The sequence below is a fragment of the Chlorocebus sabaeus genome, chromosome 2, assembly GCF_047675955.1.
Source record: "Chlorocebus sabaeus isolate Y175 chromosome 2, mChlSab1.0.hap1, whole genome shotgun sequence".
Lineage (NCBI taxonomy): Eukaryota > Metazoa > Chordata > Mammalia > Primates > Cercopithecidae > Chlorocebus > Chlorocebus sabaeus.
In genome coordinates, this window is record NC_132905.1 from 29,022,898 (window position 1) to 29,038,244 (window position 15,347).

General features: G+C 39.6%; 1 protein-coding gene across 1 annotated transcript in view; it reads left to right on the top strand.

The window, feature by feature from the left end:
- PAK5 (p21 (RAC1) activated kinase 5) overlaps positions 1-15,347 on the top strand; it is a 316,275-nt gene that overhangs the window by 77,367 nt on the left and 223,561 nt on the right. The window lies entirely within an intron of this gene.

The window sequence follows — 15,347 nt, forward strand, 5'->3', positions numbered from 1 at the left end:
GATGATGAACTTCAAAAAGAAGCTAAACTCAAATATACACTTTTTTCTCAACCATCAAAAACTTGAAATTCTCTGTTGAGAACTTCTGGGATCTTTTCTAACCATTCTGTCAGGAGCAGCTCAATAGATTTATAGAATTAATGTTGACACTTCACGCCTTTTATGAGTCCCTATCCAAATGGAAGAACAGCAGATTTGTATCAGACAGTTTTGCTGAGAATTGAAAACAAGAGCCATTTTTTGGCTGTTAACCAGAATGAATTGTTGATCAAGTCGATCATTTAGCCCTCAATACTGGAACTCTCGATGAATAGCATGGACAACTAAATGATAAAGTTTCAAGATTTTTTCACTATTTTGTCATTGTCCTAGAAGTCTCGAATGAGCTTTTTAAGTTTCTGTCTCTCTTTGTTTTTGGTTCTAATTTTTGACATCCCCCCACAAAACAAAGTAGTCCTTCAGTTATTGAAAGCCATTATGATTTGCAGTATATATGTCTCATGTTGCTATAACACTCTGGTGGTCACAGCTACCCAATAACATCACATGGGAAAGACAGCTACATGGTTCAATTTAATTACAAATATTTACACACTTTCAATATAAGCCCTGGAAAAAATTAGCGTAGGGGGCCCCCTCCCAGTAGGATAGCAGCTTATCATAGCTCAAAGCTGTATTCTTTCCTAAAAGGTTTTATTTGACTAAATGGCTGACAGGCGGATATTGAATAGAGAATGAGATGGTTGGTATATGTTACGACTTGAATGTAACCCTAGACACAGAGTTTAAAATAGTCTCCTGGTGTCCTATAGGGACTTGTTCCCCATGACCCAACATTCCTGAGACCAGGCAACATTCTTTTCTTGCCTCCAGGGAGTCATTTCTCAGCTGGGTTTGGGTAAACATTGTGGGTTTCAAAAGAGCCCCATGCGTGGGACCAGGAGAGCCTCCTTTTTCGACCTTGTACCACAAGCATCACCAACTACTCAAGATGTAACATTGTTCAGAGCAGGGCTACTCAAAGTGAGGATCCCTTTCCTTCACCTGGGAGCTTGATAGAGATGTAAATTCACGGGCTCCTCACCTACACACTCTGAATCACTGGGGTGGGGCCAGAAATCTGCGTTTTAACAAGCTCTCCCTTAAATTCTGTGAAATATCACAACTTTAGATTTCCCATAGGTGTGAGGCAATAGCAGACATTAGCTGAATACTTCTCAGAAGATGATCATGGTCATCTGTTCACCTTGCCAAATAAAAGTTTCCCATAAAGCGAACAGATGAACTTATCTATAGGATACGATAAGAAACAGGTTCTTACAAATGTAAATGTGCTACAAAGTAATTTTATTAAAACATGGTGTTATCAGATGTTTAGCAGTGAAAAGAGATAGTAAAATTAAAAAGCACAGCTACATTCTGCATCATCTTACATAACTCGCTACCCTTTCAATTAGTATTTTTTCTGGATTTGTTATCTTGTAGGACATAGTGTCAAGTGAAATCTTCCTTATTTGATTGTGTTCTCATATTGAGTGCTTGCTTGCTTTCTCAGTAAGAGTTCCTAGGAGCCAAGCAAAGATTACATTAGTGCGTAATTCCTCCAGGGACTGTGTTGTGGCTGGAGTCACAAGGGGTTCCGTCCCCTTTGGAGAGTAGACCTGGAACTACACTCAGTGGGCTCTGAAACCTGAGTCCCAGGGCCTGTTTTGTTGGTAAAAACTTTGCTGCCTTTCTTTTCCTTAGACCATGGCCTCCAGGAAGAAGACGAAGTAGACAATTTATAAAGAAGGGAGCCTGTGGATGTCATAGAGGCATTTCTTGTCCTTACTGGGGCAGGGACATAAATAGAACACATTTTATTTCTATAAGCTGCTATGTTCATTTTAGTTCCCACACATTTAGTGGTGAACTGGTAAATATTTAACAACCTACACTCCAAGGGGGAAAGCCCCGAATTTTAGCATTGGCAAGTTTTTGAAATCTACATACCATGGCCAATTTCAAGCTACCAATGCAATGTCACAAAGTCACTGTAGTGGGGCTGAAACAAGAGGCTGGCATTGTCTGTCACTATTCTATGCGAGCTGCCTTCAGCATACCACTACCCAAAGTACTCCCTTCCAGGTACTCACTGAGATAGAAGATGGGAATTGAGCTAGCCCATGGCGGGCATGGATAAGAAGGAGAAATCACTATTGTTGCACAGGCTTGGCATGTGGAGAGATCTGTTGGTGTTCAGTAGAGGAGAAAACATGCATGTGTTTGATGCCACTCCCTTCTATGCTAATGTTTTGGTCACCTGTGTTGGGGAGGTAAAATGCTGGACTCTATGCTTCTGTTAACAGCACGATGAGTTCACCACAAAGCATAAGGCTAAAAAGGACATCCATACCTCAGATCTTCAGATAAATGACTTAGCAACACTATTATTCCCTGCTAAGGCTGCCTCAGGAGCAAAAGCAGACATGCACACAATTCTTTGTTGCCCTAGAAAGTATCGCATACATTTGCTATTGTAGGAAAGCATAAAAAAGCTTGCAATCCAAATAAGGCTATGAAGTAGCTCCCAAGGGCAGCATAACTTCTGAAGCAAACTCCTTCTGCAAAGAATCCTGTTATTTATATACCAAGAGCAACAAACATCCATATTTACTTTTGTCTGTACCCGAATTCAACATTTGATTGTTCTTGTCACTGTGGGGCTTGGCGTCTAAAACACTGTAATGACAGGTTATGCAGGGTGAAATAATAAAGAGTGGGTGCATTTTATTCTGTTACTACCAAAGTATTTTGAAAGAAGAGGAAGAGAATTCAAGTAAAAGTTTAAAAATAGAACAGCATGAAGGAGATCAGTATACATGTGCATAAAAGTGTTCTTGGAAGACCTGGAATATGGAACATTTCATTAACGTATTCATCAGTACATGGTTGTTGAAATCAGGCCATTTTATGAGGGAGAAAATGTTGAAGCGTCTGACCTAAGGATTCAACTCCATGCTGAAATATGACAAAACCCTCTACTGAATCTCAGAATCTCAAACTCTGGTATTTCCTTGAAAAATCCAGAGCTTCCCAAACAAAATCAAAGAAGAGGACGGAGCTTTAAAGTCTTACTAAAGACAGGGCTGAGTGGAAACCAATAAAATATCTAGAGTGGGGTTAAAGTCTGTATTGGATCTGATTAAATCTAACTTTTATATTTTCTTTTTATATTCATCATATTTTATTTTCAACCTATCTTGGATAAAGCAGGAAAATAGGTCTGATAGTCATAAGGATATCCCTACACTTCAGCTTTAAGAAGTTGTTAGGTTTGGCCGGGCGTGGTGGCTCACGCCTGTAATCCCAGCACGTTGGGAGGCCGAGGTGGGTGGATCACGAGGTCAGGAGAGCGAGACCACGGTGAAATCCCGTCTCTACTAAAAATATAAAAAATTAGCCAGGAATGGTAGCGGGTACCTGTAGTCCCAGCTACTCGGGAGGCTGAGGCAGGAGAATGGCGTGAACCCGGGAGGCGGAGCTTTCAGTGAGCCGAGATCGTGCCACTGCACTCCAGCCTAGGCAACAGAGCGAGACTTCGTCTCAAAAAAAAAAAAAAAAAAAAGGTTCTTAGGTTTGTGAGGACTTGTAATAAAACTCCTTGATGAATTAATTAAAAGATGTGGAATATATGTAATAGAGGTGATTTTTTTTTTTCATATTGTCTTAATTTGGGTTGTTCCACAAGTAAGCCTTGAGAAAGCATTCTAACACTTTATTGAGGAAGTAACCCCAGGAAATACCTAGGAGAGGAGAAATGAGACAGGGAAGGGAAAGAATTCTGTGAAAAGTGTGTTTTCAAAAGTGAGTTGCCATTATGGACAACTGGTGCTCAATCCTGCTGGGGAACTCTAGGAGACATTGTAGAACATGCCCCTGAATTGTCCCAAGCAAAAGGCAAGAAAGCTGGTGTAACCAGTAGCTCTTTTTGTGCCATCAGTTAAAAACTGCTCCCAGAATCATGAACTGTTTGACACTACTGACTTGCCCTGCACTAGGGCTAGGTGTGTTCCTAGAGTAAGATAAAAGCCCTCTGGGTAATAAGTAACAGATGTTTGCAGTAAGGGGCCTTTGCTGTGTAGAGAGAGAACATGCCTTAGTTCAGCACTGTCCAAAAAATTTAATGTGAGCCACTAACATGAGCTACATACGTTGTTTTAATTTTTTCAGGAGCCAATTTAGATGTAAAAAGACACAAGAGAAATTAATTTTAATAATATATTTCTTAACCCAGTACATCCCAAATATCATTTTCACATGTAGACAATGTAAAAAGTGTTAATGAGGTATTTTACTTTTGTCCCAGAACTTTGAGATTTGGTGTGTATTTTACAACACATTTCATATTTCAACAGACTAGCCACTTTTCAAGTGCTCAACAGCTGCCAAGATAGGAGGTGGGGATATGTGGCTACTGTGTCAAACAGTGCAGTTGTAGGGGAGTGCACCTGTGCTTGCTTTGCTATTTACTGGATTTGGGGCATGTGTCCCAATTACCCTCTGGGCTACCCTGAAGTCCAGCTCCACCAATGCATCAGAGAACCAGATATGTAGATACATTTTTTGGCTCAACCAATGCTTTACTTTCTCAACTAGATTGTGCTCCACTCATTTCTGAAGACACAAAACCTGGAAGATGTTATCTTCCACATATTTTATAGAATATTAACATTAGTATTTTGAAAACTGACATTTTCAGTGTCTTCACAAATGCATTGCTGCTGTTTTTATTAGTATAAGTTTGGGATTTAGTTAGCACAAATTCGGTCCTCACTTACTCTCTTTGTTTCTCCCTTCACCCACCAAATACTTATTGAACACTTCCTGTGGGCCAGCACAGGCCCTGTGGCCCCTCAGTGATGAAACAAAACCCTGTCTTCATGGAGCTATGTTTCTGTGATGGGGAAGGCAGACAGTAAACAGAATACCATATCCCTATATAAGAGTCATGAAGAACAAGTTCTTGGCAAATTGTTTCTGCAATGGGTTGCCAGGCTTTCTGCAATGGGTTGCCATCTTACTTTAATCAAATGCCATATGGAAAAACAAATAAGTTGGATAGTGGTTATTAGTTTTAAAAGAGGATTTCTCACTTTTTGGTACGTTTCATCTCAGGGTTCCTTTCATGAGAGCCTTGATTTGGATTCTTGCTTTGAACTCATTTACAGGAGACTTTTTAGGAACTGAACTGAATTATAAAATGAGTTGAACTATGTCTGGTTGAGAGGGTTGTGTATACACACTGCCGTATTTTGCATCTCTGCATGCCTAATTTAAGGGCAGCTCACACCTCTTCCCCACAGGCTGTCAGATGCATGGCTGAATCATGGTTTGTGTCATCTTCATGGCGTAAACTTTACAGACCTTTGAAAACTAGCTGCCAGCAGGGCAGGTCAAAGACTGTGTCTTTGCGTATCTCCAGTGGAACCCTATGAGGCATTTATTTGAGTTGCTAATGTGAATGAGGCTGTGATCTCTCTATTAATTAAGTCTGTTTTATTCATTGGGTGAAATGTGAAAGCATTTAATAATTTAAAGACTTGATGTTTTCAAAGCAGACTTTTGAGGTTCAAGACACTAAAAAAAGGTTAACTTGAAGCAATGGCACTTGCAAAGATTTTACTGCAGCTGATTGCACATGCAGGATATTTCTGGAGTCATATATTATGCCAGAAAGATTCTTTCAGGAGGATTTAACTGCCTGAGTATAATAAGTAGAGTGTTTTATTACATAATAATTGCCTTTAATGGGTATGGGTATTTCATTTGGCTATTGAAATCATGCTAATGTAACTGTAATTGAAAAGATTACATTTACTTTTTAAACATCTTTGTTAACACATCAGATTGGGTCAGCTGATGCAGTCCTTAAAATCATATGTTTTATTTTCACAGATTTAATTTTCTGGGATATATTGCCTCTTGAAACTTTTTAAGACATTTCCCGATAGACAAAGGTAGTTGAGTTCCTTTCTATATAACGTATTGAAGCTGCCTTTGCAAAAATTTCAACAGGGAGAAAATTGTGACAGTGAAAGAAATCTGACCTAACCAACTCCATCTTGTTTCTAACCTCCAAACTGTCCTTGTTCATTCCTGGACACGGGCCTAACTTTGGGAGGAACTTAGTTTATAGTTTAACTTTGAAACAAAGATGATAATAACCCTTTTCTAAAACAAGCCTCCTTCTTGCCTATGAACCAGACTGCCTTTGTAGGACTCGTAAATTAACCACAAGATTATAAATTATGGTTTAGGAGTCATGAAGCTAGAGGCCACAAGATTCTAAACCTCCCCAGTTGCTCCTAGGGATAACACGTCTCTATCGTCAAACCTAAGACTGGTGCTCAAGATATTTTTCAGACCTTGCACTCAATGGATCACCTGGCACCACCCAAATCAGTAAACTAGTTCATCTGGTCCTGTGGCCCCACCCAGGAATGGACTCAACGGAAGAGGACAGCTTTGATGCCCTATAATTTCATCTCCAACCCAACCAGTCATCGCTTCCCACTCCCTGGCCCCCTACCCACCAAATCATCCTCAAGAAACCCCAGTCTCCAAATTTTGGGGGAAACCGATTTGAGTAACAGTAAGGTGAATTAAACTTTTTCTCTATTGCAATTCCCCTGTCTTGATAAATCCAGGGTTGTATTAATATCTGGGCAGCAGGCAAAATGAACTCATTGGGCAGTTACATTATTTCCTGGTTTTCAATGATTGCCAAAAAAGAAAAAAACTGATGCTGACTGTCTTAAGCAAAAATAAACTTTCTGGAAAGCTGTGGGACCAAGAGAATTGATCAGATCCTTGAGTACCAAACTTTGCAAAAAGGCATCTTAGGTAGGAGCCCCTAGATGCAGACCTGAGATGGAGATTCTTTGTGCAAATGACTTACTGAGGGAATGCTCTCTGGAGAAAGCTGTAAAGGAGTGAGGGAAGCTGGATAGGCAGGAGGAGAAGCCAAGCACAAAATAAGGGTTCAGGTGAAGTCTAGCCTCAGCTGGATCCATGGGGCACACTGGAGCTTAAATAATAACATCAGAGAATTGTTTCACCGTGAGGCTAAGGGCAGCCTTGGTTTGCTCCTGTGTCAGTCAGTCACTGGCTGTGTACTGCCCCTGGGTGGAACATAACCTGCAGGTAGCAGTATGCACATACAGTGGCTTACTGGGGCTGTGAGGGCAGGGGTGAGGGAACCAGATTTGTAGCACTTGCCAATTTCCATGGTGTAAATACTCCCACCTTGGCCTATTTCAAGCTACAAATGTGAAGTTACTAAATGTGGAGTTGGGAAGAAGTGTGCACAATACACTCTTGAGAGCCAGTCTGAGCTGGATTTAGCAAATCACTTCTCCTAGGCATCTCCTAGAGATGGGGTTCTTTTCTGATAAGGGCAGTTCTTTGGAGTATGGGGGCAACTGTAAGGTTTTAGCAGCCAACACTCACAGCAGCTGGGGATGGGTGCACTGGGCCACTAAGGAAGATCCAGGAAATTGTGAGGGACTCACTTGTCCTCAGGGATCGTGGTGAACCTCACACAGTAGCAGCAACTCCCACAGCTGCTGGCCTCCTCCTTTGTTATCTGTTAACTGCTCTTGCATCACTCACTCAAAATTCAAAATTCAAAGTCTTGAAACAAGGGCAAATTTGATTCTGCCTAATGTACCCTCTGGTTGTACCAGGAAAATCTGAGGGAAGATTTGATCCATTGTGCTTCATGTTAGAAGGCAAGCACTAACTCCCACCAAAATGACATAAAATGAGGAGAATGGTGATTCCCAAAAGGGAGACTGGGAACTCTTACTGATGGGAAGTGGAGGCTGCATAGCATCAATAGCAAATATTTACTCCATATGGATAGAGGTTGGCAGAATTGGAACAAAAGGAACGAACATTTATTGAGGTTTTTTGTTTGTTTTTGCTTTTTGAGACAGGGTCTCCCTCTGTCACCCCGGCTGGAGTGCAGCAGCAGGATCATAGCTCACTGCAGCCTTGAACTCCTGGGCTTACAGGATCCTCCTGCTTCAGCCTCCTGAGTAGCTGGAACTACAGGCATATGCCCTCATGCCTGACTAAGTTTTTAGTTTTTTATCGATGGGGGAGTCTCACTTTGTTGCCCAGACTGGTCTCAAACTCCTGGACTCAAGCCATCCTCCTGCCTCAGCCTCCCAAATTCTGGGATTAAATGCATAAGCCACCATGCCCAGCTTGGGTATTTTTTTTTTACTTCAACATCAATACTACTTCTTTTCCAGCAACTGGTTAGCTATTCCATATTCTGTGGCAGAAATGTTGTTTGCTTCCCCACCACACTTTCTTCCAAAACTTCCTCCTTGATGGCAGAATCCTGATAACTAACATTAAAAAAGTTAAAACGCTAGCTATTGATTTTTCCAGCACCCTTTCCACACAGAGCACAGGCACATGACTCAATTCTGACCATGGGTCCTGAGGGGAGGTCTTTTGGGAAGTACGTGTTCTAGGACAGATTTATCTCCCTTATGAAAAGAGAGACACGGATAAAGGGAAAGTCCAACCTCTTTTCTTCCTGCTTTGAGTGATGTCATGTTAGAGCATGATGCTTGGAGTTGTGGCAGCTATCTTGCGATAATGAGAAAAAACCCAAAGAAATCACAGAAAAGCTGACTTGTAGCCCTGACACTGTTTTGTTAGTTTAACTCTGAAACCTCATCTTTTTTGGTGTTATTGTTCCATGAAATCTTAAAAACTTCTATTGTTTACTTTTTTGAATTGGGGGCTCAGTTACTTGATATACTTATTCTATATCATTTACTTTTCACAATATCCTGGGAGGGATATATTTTTATTTTTCTTTCACATATGTGAAAAGTGAGGCAAAATCATTAAGTAACTTGACTGAGGTCTGTAAGACATTCAAACTTTTGTCTGACTCCAAAGTCTACACCAAGCGGGTTTTCTAAATATCAATAACACTTCACATTTACCATGTTCTGTATGATGCTGTCCTCTGTCAGTTCTTTTTTCTGCTTTGATTCTACTGACATCCAATCAGTTACTGCGGTGAAACCTGAGTTATTCAGAAGTTATTCTCATGGAGCTACCAGGCTAGAGGTAAGGATTACATCCTGTTAGCAATAAAACCATCTCGGAAAGTAGGGAAACAACCAATGAATGTCAAATTCCATTAGAAGAGTTCTAAACGAGAGTGGAGCGGCCACTCCCAACTCGAGCTCTGATTAGCTGTGACCCAGGTGGGAGAAAGGCTGATTCATGGATGAGAGTTTCAGGTTCTAGTGTGGCATGGTCTTCACTGCTCAGTACTTCTCGGTGTTCTTGAAGAAACGGTTACGGTGAGGAAGTTTTGGTACTTGATGAGAAAGTTCTCACTTTTATAGAAAATTCAGTGCTCCAGAATGGCAAAGTAATTACTCAGTGACGCCAGCATTTGGAAGGTTTCTTGTACCTGAACACAAATTCTGTAATTGCCACCTTCTCCTCTGAGTTTTGCTCTTGGTTATGTTTTCATTGCAGACTTAAACATTTCTCTTTTCTTTTCTACAATAGTCCAGATTATTTAGGTAGAAAGCAGAGCAGCAGTTACTCCCTCTGAGCACATGCCCAAATATGGTATTAAAACAACTTTAGATAACATCGGTGATATGACAGTTGTTAACATGAAAATGAAAAGACATTGGAAAAGGCATTGTCAAGCACATGACTGAAACATCTGGGGCTAGAGTTTGAGTCACACGGAGAAGATATTCAAAGGAGAGTGTGATTTTTATGTGCCCACTCCCCCACGAGCAGAGGGTACAGTAGTGTCCCCTCTCACCCCCTGCATCCTAAGATTAGAATGTGGCTCCTTTTTCTTCATGCCCTTTCTTTCTGCCTTTCTTTGGGAAAGTTGGCAAGAATCTAACTTTTCCTCAATTCCTTTTTGTTTATTTCATGGGATTAAACTAATACTGATACTCAGTTTAGACTGAGACCTAGACTAGAGTGAGACTTTGAGATTTAACTTTGGAATTTTCCTTGGCTTTATGTTGTATCCCATGTAAATTATTGATGCATGGGAAAGGTAAAAGACTATGAGCCTATCTACTTTCTAGGCATTATGCTAGGGGGAATGTGGTGGTGGGGGACCCTAATAAACACAGGGTTCTTCCTTTGTGGATATGCAATGTCCGAGTTGGGACATTCATTGATTCTATACTATTTTTAGAGATGAGTAAATTATGTTGCAGGGAAAGGAAGTGAGCTGGTCAAGGGCACGTTATGGCCCAAGTGCTTGTCTCTCTGGTCTTCTTCCAGTGTTCTTTCTCCTGCAACAGTCTACAGATGAGCACCTACTTGGGATCATGTTTTCAGTAGGCTTTGACAAAATATAAGAAATATATTTTGCTCTTCGTTAGTTTTTTGATTAGGATTTCCCTTGATGGGGTATCACATTTCATACAATGGTGGGATTAGGAGAGGAACATGAGTATGAGTGAGCGTGTGTGTATGTACAATGTCCTTGCTTGGTAACATAAGAAGTTAAAACTGTATGTTAATTGGCCCCAAGAATTAAGAAAAAAATACTCCTCTGTGAAACTCTATATACACTCCTGCGTTCTTACTTGGCATTATCAATGTGACACTTAAATAATAGGAATTTATCATAAAGTTCATTGTCAGAAGTCTTAATATAGACCCAACCTCAAACAATACATTACACTATATGCTCAAGTAGCATGGCCTTTTTCTGATGATAATAAATCTTAACCAAGAAAACAAATGCAAACTTTCTTAAGTAGGGTATTGCACTTTTATAAGTTATATAGAGTAAACATACTTGATTCTTTACTTTCCCGTTGTGACAATAGATTATTGCTATGTAACACACAACTTCAAAATTTAGCAATTTAAAACAACAAGCATTTATGTCGCTTATTGGTCTGCAGGTTGTCTGGGGAATTATTGTGCATCTAGGCTAAGCTGGGTTGTTGCCAGCTGGTTGGCTCATGTGTGTGAGGTCCGCTGGAGATCAGCTTGGAGTTGGCTGGTCTGGCTTGCCCTCTTCTCAGATGGCTAGAACTTCTGGGATAACTGAGGTCATTTTCTATGTAGTCTGTCATATTGCAGAAGGCTTGTTCTCATGCCAGTGACAGGGTTCCAAGCAAGAGTGGAAGCTGCAAGGCTTCTTGAAGCCTAGCCTCAGAACTTTTGGGGTGCTTCTGCCTCCTTCGATTGGTCAAAGCAAGTCACATATCCAAGCCCAGATTCAAGTCATGGGGACAACAGCTCCACCTCTTGATGGGAGGGGTTGTGAGGTCACATTGGAAGGGCTTGGATACAAGGAGGGATGGCAAAATGTGGTCATTTTTGCAGTCTGCCTCATGCTGATTTCCTTTGTTAAATCAGTAATTCTTACATGTTTTATCATTCAATTTCCTTAGTCTTATTTTTAAATGTTTTTAATTGATAAGTACATATTTATGGGCCATGTGTGATATTTGATGCATGTATACAATGTGTAATGATCAAATCAGAGTAATAGGATATATACCACTTCAAAAATTTATCATATCATTAAATTTTTTAAAACATTCATCTACCTCTTACCGCTGCTAATCCAAGCTACCATTATCTCTCCCCTGCGAGACTACAGTAACTCGGTAACTTATCTCCCCACTTCCACTCTTGGCCATCCCTAATCTGTTCTTCACACAGCAGGCATGATGATCTTTTGAAAATATAAAAAAGTTTTTTCTTCTTGCTCTTAGAATAAATCTATGCTCCTTTCTGAGGCCTAAGAGTTGCCATAGTGATCTGCCCCTTGACCAGCTCTAGCTGGTATTACCTGTGTCCTTAGAAGTCCTGGAACCTAACGAGCCCCTTCTGTTTCAAGGACTTTGTGATTGCTCGACCCTGCCTCTGGCATGTGCCTTCTGCAACTTTTCATATGATTTATTTCTTTTCCTACAACCAGATCTTCCTGAGCCACCTATGTCGAACAGAACTCCCCTGATTACTTTCCACAGTGTAGCTTTGTATACTTCCTTCACAATACTGTTCAGTTTGTCAATTGGCATGTTTATTGCCAGTCTCTTCCACCAGACATGTGCTTCATCAAATCAAACACAATATCTATCTCAAGAGGTTTGGTCATTTACCAAAAACAAACAAACAAACAAACAAACAAACCAGCATCTGATTATGCACATCATTGCACACATTAGTTGCTAAGTAAATGTTTGTTGATGTCTTACAGAGCAGACTCCCTACATGAAATTTTTACTAAAAACAAAACAGGAATCCTTGTAAGCTTTCCTTTTAAAATGGGTTTTTTATTTCCACATTTTCATAGCAACATCATAAGTATTGATCATGACAAATGGTCTTTTGTTCTGGAAATAGAATTGGTATGGTCCAAGGAGTTAAAGGCAGATGTCTTTGATGCTGTGTATATAGTGATGACGCTTACAAAAGAAATGTATTCGTTCATTGCTTACTTGATACAACATAAGCAAACATTTTCAGAAAGGGGTCTTTGCTAGAAAAAGGCCTCAGTGTTCAGAGCCTCATTTTCCAAATGGAGAAGAAAGTACTGTAAAATTGAATTTTTTTCATGCTTCAGAGAGAAATGAAATCTCTCCATCATGAAAAATGGGTATCAGGTGCTTTGGATTTCCTTTTATCAGCTGCTAATCGGAAGAGATGAGGAGAGAGAAGCAAGCTAATGAAGAAACCAGTCGTTTCAAAGACAGTTGTATCGTAGGAATCTTTGTGATTGTTAATTAGATGATGGCCTTGGGAAATATATTGTGAGGGAGAGAAATGGAGGAGGAAGTTGAATATTGCAAAGCCTCTCCTGAGATGGAAAACATCTGAACGTGTTTGTGCTAAAATGTTTTGAGTCATAAGAACTACATTTTGAATAAGACATAGTGTTTTGAAGACGCTAGAGGACCCTTTACCTCATGGGTTCTGTATACATTAGTAATGATTTATATCTATACAGTAGTAATTATTCATGTAATCTCTTAGCATGAGTAATTTGGAAACACGTTGCAGTGCACATTTGTAATTTTGGGAAGCTACCAAATATCTGCAATCCCTTTTCTAGCTGGGAGAACTCCTTGTTTTGGGAGTCTGCAGAAGCCAAAAATGCCCTACACTGTCAAATTTCTTTGTAGCTAGGGCACAGACATGTGGCCTGCTCTTGGGAAATCAGATAAACCTACTCTAGACTATGTTCTAAAGAAGTGGAGCAGGAGAGAATCCATTTTATTGCTGGAGGTGGTATCAACTGGGACCATAGGGATGGTAGGAACTACGATGAGTACTGATGGTGGTTATGGTGTAACCATGCTATTGTGCTATTGTGGCCCTTAATAGCACATATGTATCCTCATTGGGCAGGTTGGGGTGGAATTCTAGTCATAGAATCTACTGCTGCTGTAGCTTCTTTCGATCCTTCCTGGTTCTTTAGGCAACACAGTGAGCTATCGGTTATCCTTTCAATAAGTTCCATAAATTACTTTATTCTTCCAGAAAGCAAGGTAACTTTTGGTTGCTTATACATAAGAACCATGACTAACTCACTCCAATGGAAAATGCTAACCATTTTTGAGTACCATATAATGAGTAGTTGTATTTCATCAAATACATAGTGCTTTATACAGTTATGTTACCCAGCACCACCCAAATATTGAGAGGATTTATTTAGAAGAATTTAAAAGTTTTGCTGCATTGGCTTTCCAATTCTTCTTTTACTAATTTTAAAAATTATTACCATAATTTTAAAATTAGAGCATCCTTCGTCAACGTTATGCTTCATGCTGTCTGTTTAAAACAATGTCACTATTATCTTAAGACAGAGTTTTGTTAAATAGAATTAGACTATTTAACAATATTTCTGCTGAGTCTGATCATACTCCTTGCATGTGTTAGGAGGTGTCAGGGAGGCAAACATTTGCTGCCACCAAGAGAGTAGTAATTTCCCTCTGGTAGAATGTTTAGACCATACATGTGAAAGGGTGGTGCACTCAATAACTGAAGATCTATGTGGCTCAACAACAATTTGTTTACTTAAAATATTTTATTGGATATTTACTAAACAGCCAGAAGCTATAAAACACTGAGAAGTCAGAACTGAATAATGCTTGGAAAATTCTTCTTTATGTAATGCAGCTTTTAAGAACTGATAACGTAGGGCAGTGATGCTCAAACTCTGGTCTGAGGACGTGTGCGATCTGCAAAGTGAGTGTTACTGGTCAGCAAGGAGATATGGAACTTGGGCCACCATGTAAATCATCCAACACCCTGTCTAGCCCAGCTACACTGTAGTCCAGCTGATGCTTCTGTCACATAAGACTTCCTTGATGAAGGAAGCAATGAATTGATTTACATCCTTGTGCAGATTCCTTATCTTGTCATGGATCAGAACAAACAGTTTGTGTATTGGCTACTTTGAGTAGCAATAATTTAGTGGGTAATAAATATTATAAAAGGCACGAAATAACTATAATTACATCAATCTATGGAGCAGCAATAATATGACTTCCCATTAACATTCATTTCAAAACAAGCATTTAAATTAGTACTTATTTCAGAACCCTCATTTATTATCCTTTGCTTTCCATGAGTGAACCCTGGACAGGTGCTATGTACAAAACAGTTTTCTGTATTTTGTCAGATCTAAAATAATCATTGTCACCAGGATTTTTCAGCCTCATAAGTGGGAAAAGGCATAAAACCAATTGTATACATTCAAATATCAGGTATGTCTTATAAGAATTATAGATTATTAGAAAGTTCTGTGTCTATATTATTTTAAATGAATACTAGATAAGTTGAAGTTATATTTTTATTTGAATTGTGTATGTGAGTTGGTAGCTCTCAATGGATATTTCAAAAATTAATTACTGCCAAGTGAGAACTAGTAAGTATTTGAAATAATAATGCCAATGATAATAATGATAGTAAAGTAAGATGTTGTGTTTTCTTGTGCAAAGCTATGGGGTTATTTCTTTATTGTTTTCATATTTTCATCCAAATAAAGCACCATATCTAAGAAACTAAAATATGTTTTCAATCACAATAAATTTAAACTAAAGATAGCCAAACTAACCTGCAGTAATGGAGGCCAGAAGAGGAGTTAAGTTTGGAGGATACTGGCAGGAACAGGGCACGAGAGAAAGTTCTGGGGTGCTGGAAATGTTCTAGGGTTGTGCTGTTCAACATGGCAGCCACTAGCCACTGTGGCTATTTGAAATTAAATTAATTAAATAAGTTTCTCTGTCACATTAATGAGATTTTAAGTGCTCATAACACTG